This window comes from Homarus americanus, unplaced genomic scaffold (assembly GCF_018991925.1).
Source record: "Homarus americanus isolate GMGI-L3 unplaced genomic scaffold, GMGI_Hamer_2.0 scaffold17872, whole genome shotgun sequence".
NCBI lineage: Eukaryota > Metazoa > Arthropoda > Malacostraca > Decapoda > Nephropidae > Homarus > Homarus americanus.
The window spans coordinates 1-14,174 of record NW_024727355.1 but is presented as its reverse complement, the minus strand read 5'-3'; the positions used below and the strand labels follow the sequence as shown (position 1 = coordinate 14,174).

At 40.5% G+C, this 14,174-nt stretch overlaps 1 long non-coding RNA gene across 1 annotated transcript; it reads right to left on the bottom strand.

Moving 5' to 3' along the window:
• Positions 1-7,437: 7,437 nt before the first annotated feature.
• On the bottom strand, positions 7,438-9,605 carry LOC121865824. Its single transcript, XR_006088826.1, has 3 exons — positions 9,479-9,605; positions 8,854-8,953; positions 7,438-8,188 (listed from the first exon to the last, which is right to left on the bottom strand). It is a non-coding gene; the product is annotated as an uncharacterized LOC121865824 (long non-coding RNA).
• Positions 9,606-14,174: the final 4,569 nt, after the last annotated feature.

The following is a 14,174-nucleotide window of genomic DNA, read 5'->3' as shown; positions in this document are numbered from 1 at the left end:
TATATTACTATCAACTTAAAATGGTAATACACTTGAAGTACTCAACTTCATATACTGTATTTACTAAATAACTGTAATATTATAAACCTGGTATTATAAAATCATCACAAAGATGTCTTGGTACTGCACAGTATGGGTGACAATTCCCCAAAATGCCTACAAAAGTTTCAACCTAAATAACTTGGCAACTAACAGTCTTTCAATCTTTGTTTAACATGTTTGTATGTAAATCAGTCATTGGACAAAAATTAATAGCATAAAGTTTTTCAAACTTCAAATTGACATGTTTTACATCTTACCTTAAAGTAACACTAGTGGACTTTACCTCAGTCCTTATGCAATGGTGAGCAATACTGGTACACCTGCAGGAGCAGTTCTGGCACCCTGGAGGACCACAGCAGGTAAACAACAAACTTTTATAAATCCTCAATACAATGCTTCCCCGTCAGGGATAAATTCAGTGACACTACAACACCTCACGTCAAACTTCTGGAGAAGGAGCTCCTCCGTCAACGTGTACAACACACACAATACCTTCCACTTTAAACTTCTGCAGTGTAGTAAGTCAAACTTTTGACATAAGCAAGATATATACATATAAAAGGCAAGACATACAGTATAGCTATAAATAAGTATTAAAACAAATTATGCTTCACTAGAAGACCTTCAATGCAGTGCTACTTCCTCCTGACCTCCCAGCCCTGTACAGTACAGTCTGATGACACAAGGGTGAACAGATCACTTGCAGGTTAACAACTGCATATGATGTGTTCCTTGGAAATTCTAACAGCTGACCATTGACAAAAGATCATTAATATTTGCTGCAAAAAATTATAACTTATGTCACAGCATAACATATGTGTTTCAAGTGTGGCTCAAATTTAATAAGCTGTAACTTTTTTCTCTCTTTATTTTCTTTGAAATAGGTGTAGATCTATACACAGTCTACACCCCCCCCCCCACAACAACAACAACCATGAGTTTGGTATGTGATTACTGCAGGGAGACGTCGGATATGGAGGATGCAGGCCTAACTAATGCAACGTCTAGGAAGTTACTAACTGCCGTAAAGCTTGATGGCTGTTGCTGGTATTGCCCTGGCTGCATAGTCAAGGTGAATGAAGCGATTGCAATCCATAAGGGAACGAGTTCTCTAGGGACGAAAATAGATGAAGCAGGAGCCCTGCTGGTTGACAAACTGGAGCAAGTTGAGAAAGAGATCCTTGCTAAGACTGAGGAAGTAGCTAATAGAATGGAGGTGGTTGCTAAGAGGAGCTATGCGGACGTATTAGGAGGGCCACGGGTGGGGGGGGCGGAGAGTAATGCAGAATCAGTACAGGTTCTACAGCAGATTGGGACTCTGAAAAAGTGTGTCGAAGAAATGAAAATTAACGGACCTACTGTTAGGGGAGAGGAGGAACACCAGGAACGGCTCCAGCGCAGGAACAATGTAATAGTTTTTGGAGTCCCAGAGAGCCAGGCAGAGGGAACTGTGAGTAAGGAAACACACGACAAGGTGCTGTTTCAAAATATTTGCACAGAGGTTCTGAAGATTCCAGCAACCCCTCAGGATGTGAGGAGACTGGGACAAAAGCAGGGGGCTAAGCCTCGCCCCCTCAGGATCACATTAGGGAGTGAGGAGGAAAAATGGCAAGTTATCCGGCAGGCAAAAAACTTAGCAAGGAGCGAGGCATTTCGAGATGTATTTATTCACCCAGACCGCACGGTAATGCAGAGGGAACAGCACAAGAAGCTCCTGCTGGACTTGAAGCAGAGGAGGGAGGAGTCGAGAAGGAACGGGGACAGGTGCACATGGGTTATACTCAGGGGGAGGGTAGTGGAAACAAGTGTGCCGACACAGGGCCAGGGGGCAGCAGTGCACCCTCCACCCACTCAACCCCCCACCCGGGAGGCGGCACCAGCTCAGCCTACCGGACAGGAGGGAACGAGCGCCGTGTAAACAATGAAATTTTTAACCACACCCTGCAAAATACAGTGTACTTAGCAAATGCTGCAGCTTCTGAGAATGTGGGTGGAGCGGGTTTATTACTAAGAGCAGAGACGTTACCGAGAACAAATTCTGGCTTGAATGTCATGTACACTAATACCGACACGTTCCTGGATAAGAGGGAGGAGTTTGAAACACTACTAAGAGTACACCAACCAGATATTGTAGGAGTTGTAGAACTGTTGTACAAGAACAGGAGAATCGACCCAGAGGAATGTGAGTTCAGTATTGCTGGATATGACTCATTTACGAACCTAACTCAAGAATCCTGCAGGAGGGGTGTGGTTATCTACGCTAGGCAAGACCTTAGAGCCAGCCAGGCGAGGGTACAGGGAGAGGATGTCTTTGAAGAGTCCAAGTGGTGTAAAATTAAATTAAAGGGAGGGGACTTACTTATCGTCGGGTGTATCTACAGATCCCCGAACTGTGGCCCACTAAATCAAAGGAACTTAAGAACCTTAATAAACAATGCGGCGATGCTCAACCCCAGCCACCTCCTTATCATGGGGGACTTTAACTATGGCGACATCGACTGGAGAAACGAGTCAACCCCGAATGACTTGAATAATCCTGCTACTCTTTTTGTAGAAACTCTGAGAGATAATTTTCTGTTCCAACATGTGAGAGACCCGACACATTACAGAGGGGAACAAACACCCAAGCCACTTGACCTCATCATAACAAACGAGGAGGGTATGGTGGCCAAACTGGAACACCTTGCCCCAGTTGGCACCAGTCACCATACAGTGTTGTCATTCAGATTTAACTGTTACCTAGTTCAAGATAAGGCCAGGCCAAGGTGCAAATATTACAAGGGAAATTACAATGGGATGAGGGAAGAGATGAGGGGTATCAACTGGCCTGACTTATTAAGGTACAAGAACGCAGACACTACGCTGAATATCATAACTAGTAAAATGACCCATTTGATCGATAAATATATACCCAAGACCAAACCCAGTGCTTCTAGGAATACGAGGGGATCCCTACACATGAACCATGCGGCGGTCGACAAAATTAAGAAGAAAACCCAGAAATTCAAGACGTGGGTTGGGTCAAACGATGAGCAAGACAGGAGGATGTATGCAAGAGCCAGAAACCAAGCAAAGATAGAGTGTAGGAGGGCTGAAAAGGAGTTCCAAAGGCTGGTTGCACGCGAGGTCAAGTCAAACCCAAAGGCGTTTTACCGCTATGCAAAGTCGAAATTGAAAACGCGAGTAGGAGTATCAGACCTGAGGCTTGAAGATGGTAGTTACGCAGATTCTGACCAGGATAAAGCTGAGGCATTGAACAGCTTCTTTTCCTCAGTGTTCACAAGAGAGGATGCAACTAACCTTCCTGCGTTTGAGGACAGACGGTTCGACACAGCACTGACCCACATTGTGTTCACAGAAGAGGGTATTAGAAATAAACTGTCCAGGCTAAAGGTCCATAAGAGTCCTGGACCTGACATGGTGCATCCTAGAGTGCTAAGGGAGCTGTGCAACGAGCTTGCAGAGCCCCTGAAGATTCTGTTTTGTAAATGCCTGGATGAACAAATGGTCCCCAGTGAATGGAAAGTGGCTTATGTGAGTCCTATCTTCAAGAAGGGCGATAGGCACTCCACGAACAACTATAGACCGGTGAGCCTGACCAGCATAATATGTAAAGTACTTGAGAGTATTATCAGAGATGCAGCGATGGAACATCTACTACGAAACAACCTTGTAAAAGATTGCCAACACGGTTTTATGCCGGGGCGCTCTTGCTTGACACAATTGCTCAAGGTATTGGATATTTGGACCCATATTCTAGAACGGGGTGGTAATATCGACAATATTTACCTAGATTTTGCCAAGGCTTTCGACAGTGTACCCCACGAAAGGCTGAAAATCAAACTGGAAGGGTACGGAATTCGGGGAAATGTCCTAGCGTGGATAGAAGACTTTCTACATGACCGCAAGCAATGTGTGGTGATTAATGGCACGAAATCGTCATCTGTACCTGTAACAAGTGGGGTACCGCAGGGTAGTGTATTGGGCCCGCTGTTGTTTGTTTGTTTCATAAATGATATGCCTGACGTTGTACACTCCTCCATACAAATGTTTGCCGATGACGCCAAGTTATTTCGGGAAATTAAGAACCAAGCGGACTGTGAAGAGCTGCAGAAGGACCTCTGTGGGCTCCAGGAATGGTCGAAGGAATGGCTGCTGAGATTCAATGTCACGAAGTGTAAGAGGATGCACCTGGGGCGTACCAACGGTAAGGAGGCGTACCATATGTCCCAACGGGATGAAGAAAATGTACTAGTTGAGACTGTGTGTGAGAAGGACCTAGGTGTGTATGTTGACAATGAGCTGAAGTTCTCGGGCCATTGTGAGAAGAAGGTAAATCAGGCAAATAAATTATTGGGTCTTATAAGAAGGTCGTTCAGATATCTAGACGGTCCGTCCCTCGTGACGATCTTCAGGAGTGAAGTGCTTCCCCATCTGGAGTACTGTCACCCCATCTGGTCCCCGAGATATGCTAGGGACTGTCAGTTGGTTGAAAATGTTCAAAGGAGGGCCACCAAGCTGGTGCCTGCACTTCGGCATCTCAGCTACCCTGCGAGATTGGAGCGCCTGAACTTGCCTAGCTTATACTACAGACGGGCAAGGGGGGACCTAGTTGAGGTTTATAAGCATCTCAGGGGGCACTACTCAGTTGAGTGTCCTTACTTGGAGCTGGCGGACGCTCGCCCCACAAGGGGTCACAGCTCAAGATTGAAGAAGCCGCAAGTCCGGAAAACCGTGAGGGCAAACTTTTTCGGAGTGAGGGTTGTAAACTCTTGGAACAATCTACCAGAGAGTGTTGTGACGGCACCGAGTGTGAGCTCTTTCAAGAGAAGACTTGACCAACACTGGAGCGGGTTCAGGTACATTCAGGAGCCGGTGCATGCCCAGTATTTGCCAACAGTGCGTGACAGAGACGTGACCGATCGCCCGGGCGGCTAGCGAGCCGACCTTTTGGTGAAGAATATAAAGGAAAAGAGTCGTGACCGATCGCCCAAGCGGCTAACAAGCCGATCAGTGGCGAAGAGGATAAAAAAAAAAAAAAAAATATCATACGAATTTCATTAATTTCAAACAATAACAAATTTGATCTTTTATCACAAGTATTCAGCCTGAAAGTGTTACAACTAATATCGAGCTTTATGAAAGTCACTCATTAAAAATTATTGAGCAATTACTGCTGAACCATATAGTAATAATAAACCTCATCAGACATCTTCATTCATAAAACTTGCATGACCACAGCAAACAATTTCAAAATCGGTTCTTAGCAACAAACTTGTAGGACAAAATAAAGCCGTTATCATTATTATTACAATATATCAGAGGTATGAACATTCTCCCCACATTTAATAACACTTACAACACAGACAGAGAGAAAAATATTGTTTTTCTTAACAAAGTTGCAGCTGTAATAAAATGTGAGTTTATACTAATTTATTTCCAAAACAATTGACCAGTTAACATTATTACTGTTACAGTTATAAAATACGGGATGTCCAAAAACTCTCTGCCCATAGGGAAAGAAGAAGTACGGCTTAATGCAACTGCAGATCTCTTTGTCGGAGTTTCAACCTCTTTCCCTTCTGGGCAGAACTTTTCGGACACCTTGTACATTATTAGGAATGGAAAACTTATTTCATCTTTTAAGATTATTGCCAGAAGCAAAAAGACGCTCGCCCCACAAGGGGTCACAGCTCAAGATTGAAGAAGCCGCAAGTCTGGAAAACCGTGAGGGCAAACTTTTTCGGAGTGAGGGTTGTAAACTCTTGGAACAATCTACCAGAGAGTGTTGTGACGGCACCGAGTGTGAGCTCTTTCAAGAGAAGACTTGACCAACACTGGAGCGGGTTCAGGTACATTCAGGAGCCGGTGCATGCCAGTACTTGCCAACAGTGCGTGACAGAGACGTGACCGATCGCCCGGGCGGCTAGCGAGCCGATCAGTGGCGAAGAGGATAAAAGTAAAAGTAAAAGTATATCAACATCCTTGACGTCAATGTACGTATTAGTGATTAAAGAAAATGTAGAGCGAAGACACAGACAGGAGTAAGTAGCGTGGGAGTGGTCGTGTTGTGGTGCCTCTTGGTGTATTGTACTGTACAGACTTTGATAAAGAAACAAATAAATAAAAGGAAGATTTAAGATACAAAGGAGTTGGTTTACTTTCCTCTTTAGAGAAATCAGTTCAAAAAAATACTGTTTGGGTAATGACTTAGGAAGGAGAATGAAGAATATAGCAAAGTACTGTAGTTCTTCCTGCAAGAATGGGCCGTGGAAGTGTCATGGTTGATAGTCCCGAACATTCTTAACTTATATACCTGTACAGTCTCGGTAATTACATCTGAAAGTCCGGGTTATGTCCAACACCTTGAGTGGTAAGATGTTCTGAGTCTGAGTCACATTTGAGACCATTAACAGTTGCACTGACATCCTGGTTGGTACCTTACTAACTACAGGTATCTAATAGGTCATTGGTGTTACTAGATCTTGGTGTACGAGTTATGTACAAAACTCTGACTGGTGAGATGAATTCAGCCTGAGTAAATGTGACAACAAATTGCTTCACCTGTGGATGTGACTGAGGGACCTACTCGACCTCTCACAAAATTATGTGAAAATCTACTAATAACATTTTCTATTCGACAAAATATAAATTATGAAAACTAAGAAAAGGTGAAGTGCTCTTAATATTATGAATAAACACTGTTGAAGCAGATAAGAAACAACAATAACTTAAGAATGTTTTGAAACTTACTTAAAGAACAAGAGAGCATCACACGATGAGAGAAAACAATTGCTAAACATATGAACAAAATATTATAAATTTACAACACAAACGGAGGAGAGAATTTGATAATTTTTGCAAACTATGAAACAAAAGTTTGTGATAATTCTTTCATTTATGATATTAATGAAAAAAGTCTCTTCCTCAGTAAACAATTTAGTGTCAGTCCTGAAAAGTTTCTCAAATGGTGAGTCATCTGTGTTTTATGTACGGAACAGAGAATACAGTACAGTACATAAAGGAACAGTCTGTCTCTAGGAACATTTAAAACTCAATACATAAGTTTTCACAGCAAGATGGCTGCCATAAGATAAATGAACGTCACATAGCAGGTAACAAGGTGACAAAAATGATAATATATATATATATATATATATATATATATATATATATATATATATATATATATATATATATATATATATATATATATATATATATATAAGGAAAAAGGAAGAATGAACATTGGAACAACTGGGAGACAAGAAAGAAGAGAACCATGGAATAGAGGTGTGTGTGTGTGTGTGTGTGTGTGTGTGTGTGTGTGTGTGTGTGTGTGTGTGTGTGTGTGTGTGTGTGTGTGTGTGTGTGTGTGTGTGTGTGTGTGTGTGTGTGTGTGTGTGTGTGTGTGTGTGTGTGTGTGTGTTGATGTGCCGTGACTTGGATGCTTGCACAGGCTCCCTGACATGAGCAGATGATGGTGAAATGACCAATGCAGATTAAATGTTCTAGGGTTCAGTACAGTGTTACCATAAAATTACCAAGTCATGATAAACATTAGTTAGTGAACTTAAGGTTTTTTTGTCAACACATAATACAAAGAGTAGCAGTTTATCATCCTGTGAAGGACATGTGACTGAACTCTGTATAATTTGTTAATGTTAACTTTCCAGTTTCTCTTCAATCCACATAAATGAATAACAATATTAATAAGTCAATTTAATTGAGCTGGTATACTGCACTTACAACACAGTACTTCCCTTACTCCAAGTAACTGTGCATTAAAATGGTGGTGACATAATTCCTGTACATGATGTCGATGGTTTACAGGTACAAACTTCTGGGTGTACAGTACCAGGTAGAACTATGCTATGAAAATGGTCTTGATGCTCACATTTCTACATTTTTTACATATCTAAAGTTTGGAATGTAGCTCTACAAGAAGGCATTGAGGTCCATACCAACTATTTCACTACATCAGGAGGGGAAGGCAAAGCTTCATCTGCCTTCTTCATAAGAAGGAAAATAGCTTAAACATCTTTGGATAAAAGCAGAGCATTATTGGCACATAAAGTTCGTTCTGACAAAAAAGTACGGAAACTCCATCATCATGGTCCTCTGCTGTCCCTTGATGCTCCTGAATCTGGAAGAAAAGCAAACAATGTAACATTCATCTGTCTCTTTAAACCTTAAATTGTATCTCTTTTTTCCAAATGATATATCCAAGCTCAAGTTATGTAATACCTACCATAAGAGATATACAGCTGTCAAGGCTTATGATATCCATCTATTAATCACTAAATTCAAGCCCTATGTCGTATAACACATCTTCCACAATCAAATTTCATGACTCAAGAATAAGGAGTCTATCTGGGTAGCAGGTAGTGTAGTGTTGCAGACAGAATGACTTGAATCCCCTAAATCCACCTAAAGGGAGTTTGAAATACACGAGGAGGATCAAAGGAGTTTAAAACACTACCTGAGTCGTGACTCTCAACATTTTTTTCATTCTACTTGGGATCTGATACACTGTAACGTGCACAAACAGCTGTCAGTCTTGATATATATGCAGTAAGAGTGAATTTGATTTATTTAGGATAACAAAGATTGATATTTCAGGATACCAAATTATTGTTTACCCACAAACACACACATACACACAGACACACACACATACACACAGCCACACACACACATACACACACACATACACACATAAATCCATAGTGAACAATACATACACAAACACACACTCACACACCCACACACACGGTAAGCTCAATAGTAGTGAGAGTCATTTACACTTACCACTGTGTATTAGTCTCTGCTTGCGAATATGTGTTTCGTTGTTTGCCGCAGGTGAGGGATTACTGACAGCAGACGCCATCGTCGCCACTTGCTGCTCCATCTGACAAATGATAAATAATTTTAACCTTTAATTGGTGGCTGAGGATTCCCCCCTCCCCCCTGTGTGCAAAAATGGAACGCAAAGAACATGAAATTTTTGCAGATGATGGCTGCCGTCCCTACAGCTAATTTCTACAGGTGATGGCTACCATTTGAAAGGGTTAAATACAATAAATTAAACTGAATTCATCTCTCTATTTTTAGGAATGCAACCCTCTCATAAATTGGAATTTATTTGTATACAATAAAAAGAGTTAAATTCTTTTCATGAACACATTAATGTTAGCAAGAACCATATATAAATACAGTAATTTAATATCTGTACCTTTAAGAGATATAATTTAGGAAAAAAAAATATTCACTTCTCTGCATGGGCATATTATGTGGTAGTAAGTATATAAATTATCTAAAAAATAACTTCTAAGGCAGATTATACACTGCTAATTATATAAACTCAATAGTCAACCACGGGAAAGTTATATACATCACAGAGGAACAAGAAACAACACCAGGGTACAGTACCAACCTTCTGCAACTGTTGTTTAAGCTCACTCACGCCACTTGCCAACTGAACCTGACTCCCCTCCAGCTTCCTCTCTACGCCCTTCACCACGTCCACACTCTGAATGAAGGAAATATTTTAGAGGAATAACCACAAAAGTATTATTTTCCTGTATCATTATGTGAGTAAAAGTTGCAAATGGCAGGACAAGAAAATATTTATGAGGAATTACCCCAAAAAGTTTTATCATTATAAGAATAAAAGTTGTATATATTTTTAAGGAAATCCCCCAAAATTATTATTATTATGAGAGTAAAAACTGTAAATGGTAAGATTATCATCAAATACCAAAATTACTGTAAGGTTTTAGATTTACTGCATTGTCTTGACATTATGTAAAGCTGATATATAAAAAAGGCTGTATTATAACAATTCCCTTGATCACATATAATAAAACTATCTTCAATATGACGAATTGAAATCTAAAGTAAATTAAAGGGGGAAAATAGTACAGAATCTATAGATACATATAAATTTGGTTTAGGAAGTCAATGAAAGAATCCCATGAACCTTTTGAATATCACTTTAATAAGATCATTTGCCTGGGATGACTATGATGAACTCCTCTTAATGGTAACACTTATGACTCCAGCTTCATTATCTAACACACTAAGCAGCTGTATGATGAAGAATTTTTGTCAGAGAGTTTAATGAATAGTTTTATATCTTTAAATACATTTTACAGTGACTAAAAAAATAATATTAGATTTATCAGTGATCAAGACTCCCTTTAAATAAGATACAGCCACCCACAAACTCCCGTCGCCTCTCCTGCTCCACCACGAACCCGGAGATTCAGACCACCAGATGACAAGAGGCTACATCACCAGTACCACCAGATGACTGAGGCTACATCACCAGTACCACCAGATGACAAGAGGCTACATCACCAGTACCACCAGATGACAAGAGGCTACATCACCAGTACCACCAGATGACAAGAGGCTACATCACCAGTACCACCAGATGACTGAGGCTACATCACCAGTACCACCAGATGACAAGAGGCTACATCACCAGTACCACCAGATGACTGAGGCTACATCACCAGTACCACCAGATGACAAGAGGCTACATCACCAGTACCACCAGATGACTGAGGCTACATCACTCAGTACCACCAGATGACAAGAGGCTACATCACCAGTACCACCAGATGACTGGAGGCCACATCACCAGTACCACCAGATGACAAGAGGCTACATCACCAGTACCACCTCAGATGACAAGAGGCTACATCACCAGTACCACCAGATGACAAGAGGCTACATCACCAGTACCACCAGATGACAAGAGGCTACATCACCAGTACCACCAGATGACAAGAGGCTACATCACCATGAATGAAAAAATTACAAATAGATGCTTATGTTGTTATTTGGGAGCTACTATAGTATGTAGTCTGCAGAGCTGGAGCTACTGAAGTATGCAGTCTACAGAGCTGGAGCTACTGTAGTATGCAGTCTATAGAGCTAGAGCTACTGTAGTATGGAGTCTACAGAGCTGGAGCTACTGTAATATGGAGTCTACAGAGCTGGAGCTACTGTAGTATGGAGTCTACAGAGCTGGAGCTACTGTAGTATGGAGTCTACAGAGCTGGAGTTGTGTCTACCTTGATATTTACACTGTAGCATCCACTAACATAAGATAACCTAGGTTATGTTAGGTTCGTGGATACTACAGTGTAAATATCCTGGTAGACACAGTTCCAGCTCTGTAGACCACATACGACAGCAGCACCAGTTCCGTAGACCACATACTACAGTAGCTCCAGCTCTGTAGATCACGCCTGCCTGCCTGCCTCGGGGCCTACCTGTTTGCCTGACAGACTGCCTTCCTACCGAACGCTCGGCCTGCCTACCTACTGGCCTACCTCCATGCCGAGAGCCCGGCCTACCTACCTACCTAATGGTTGCACCTCGTGTAAAGAGGATGGCCGGCCCAAGGTTTTAAGGTGTAGAAGCTGTCGCCAACACAACAACCACACCCTAAGTTAACGAGCTGCATGACCCAGCCCAGGGTCAAGGAATAGTCCGAGAAGACCGGACAAATCGCCAACTGCACTGACTAACCATTAACCCGGAACACATTCCGCATATCGATTAACATCCAGGTCCCCAATTACTGCCGAGTAGACAGAGGCAACCGTGGTAACATTATAAGATGTTCTTATTACCACCATGCTATTGTACTATTCCAGATGATACTAAATGTTACATAATACTTCCTTGAGATAAATGTATAGTATATATCAGGTGTCTCAACGAGAGCTCAGGTTCTCAACTGGCTCAGCCATGTTAATAGTGTTATTATTATCCACTCTGTATTTGTGATTTTCTGGCTAAATAAACTGTTTAAATTCAATTCAATTCAATTCAATTCAATGCCTACCTACCTACCTAGCTATCTACCCACCCCCCTACCTACCTACCCACCCACCCCCTACCTACCCACCCACCCCCTACCTACCCACCCACCCCCTACCTACCCATGAGAAGATTATCTATTTTTCGATAAAGTAGAATATCGACTTTAAGGGGAAGTAGATTTTCGACTTTTTGGGGAAATATTACCTAATTTTGCAAAGTAGATTATCATAGAAAACGGGAAATTTGTATCATAGAAAATGGGAAATATCTACTTTCCGGGAAAGTTGGTTATCTACTTTCCTGAAAAGTAGATTATCTTTTCTACTTTTCGGGAAAGTAGATTATCAGGCCAACAAGACATGATAGTGAGAGGTACTCATCATTCAAGAGCGATTAAATATTTATAAGATAATTAGTATTTAATCATTATTAACTTTATTTGTTATATTTAATAATTTTTTAATAATTATTATTCAATAATTGTTTAGTTTGGGAGTATAAAATTCTATTAATCTTAATATTTTACTATATAGTTAATATAGCCGGTTTATTATGTCATTATAACTTATTATAGTATTATAATATTAATAAATTATTTGTAAATAGACTTTAAATAACCAAAGGAAAAATATTTTGTTATTTAATTTATTTTGGTGGAATTGTAAATGCTGTCGAATATTTGATTCTGTGGCTAAGACTTAAGTTTAGTTTAACATTAATATATTACCAATAAGTGGCATTTATTCAATAATTAAGCATTATAATTTAGTATAATTTATTTATATTATGTAATATTTATTATTACAATTTATTTAGTAAAGTAATAATAATTAAAAGTTGTAATTACTGAAAGATAGAGAGAATCGGACAAGTTGAAGCAGATCAACAACAACTAACGTGGCCGTCTGGTATATTATTGTTACTAAATGTTAATTTGTGAGCCTTCCTCCCTCCCTCCTGGTGAGTTAACATTATGTATGGCTGTGTTAAGGTAATAACTAAGACACAGTACAACTAACGTGGCCGTCTGGTTTATTATTGTTAGTAAATGTTAATTTGTGGGCCTTCCTCCCTCCCTCCTGGTAAGTTAACATTATGTATGGCTGTGTTAAGGTAATAACTAAGACTCAGTACAACTAACGTGGCCGTCTGGTTTATTATTGTTAGTAAATGTTAATTTGTGGGCCTTCCTCCCTCCCTCCTGGTGAGTTAACATTATGTATGGCTGTGTTAAGGTAATAACTAAGACACAGTACAACTAACGTGGCCGTCTGGTTTATTATTGTTAGTAAATGTTAATTTGTGGGCCTTCCTCCCTCCCTCCTGGTAAGTTAACATTATGTATGGCTGTGTTAAGGTAATAACTAAGACACAGTACAACTAACGTGGCCGTCTGGTTTATTATTGTTAGTAAATGTTAATTTGTGGGCCTTCCTCCCTCCCTCCTGGTGAGTTAACATTATGCATGGCTGTGTTAAGGTAATAACTAAGACACAGTACAACTAACGTATTATCTGGTTTATTATTAAGGTAAATGTTAATTTCAGGGCCTTTCCTCCTCCCTCCTGGTGAGTTAACATTATGTATGGCTGTGTTACGTAATAACTAAGACACAGTACAACTAACGTGGCTGTCTGGTTTATTATTGTTAGTAAATGTCAATTTGTGGGCCTTCCTCCTCCCTCCTGGTAAGTTAGCATTATGTATGGCTGTGTTAAGGTAATAACTAAGACACAGTACAACTAACGTGGCCGTCTGGTTTATTATTGTTAGTAAATGTTAATTTGTGGGCCTTCCTCCCTCCCTCCTGGTAAGTTAACATTATGTATGGCTGTGTTAAGGTAATAACTAAGACACAGTACAACTAACGTGGCCGCCTGGTTTATTATTGTTAGTAAATGTTAATTTGTGGGCCTTCCTCCCTCCCTCCTGGTAAGTTAACATTATGTATGGCTGTGTTAAGGTAATAACTAAGACACAGTACAACTAACGTGGCCGTCTGGTTTATTATTGTTAGTAAACATTAATTTGTGGGCCTTCCTCCCTCCCTCCTGGTAAGTTAACATTATGTATGGCTGTGTTAAGGTAATAACTAAGACACAGTACAACTAACGTGGTCGTCTGGTTTATTATTGTTAGTAAATGTTAATTTGTGGGCCTTCCTCCTTCCCTCCTGGTGAGTTAACATTATGTATGGCTGTGTTAAGGTAATAACTAAGACACAGTACAACTAACGTGGCCGTCTGGTTTATTATTGTTAGTAAATGTTAATTTGTGGGCCTTCCTCCCTC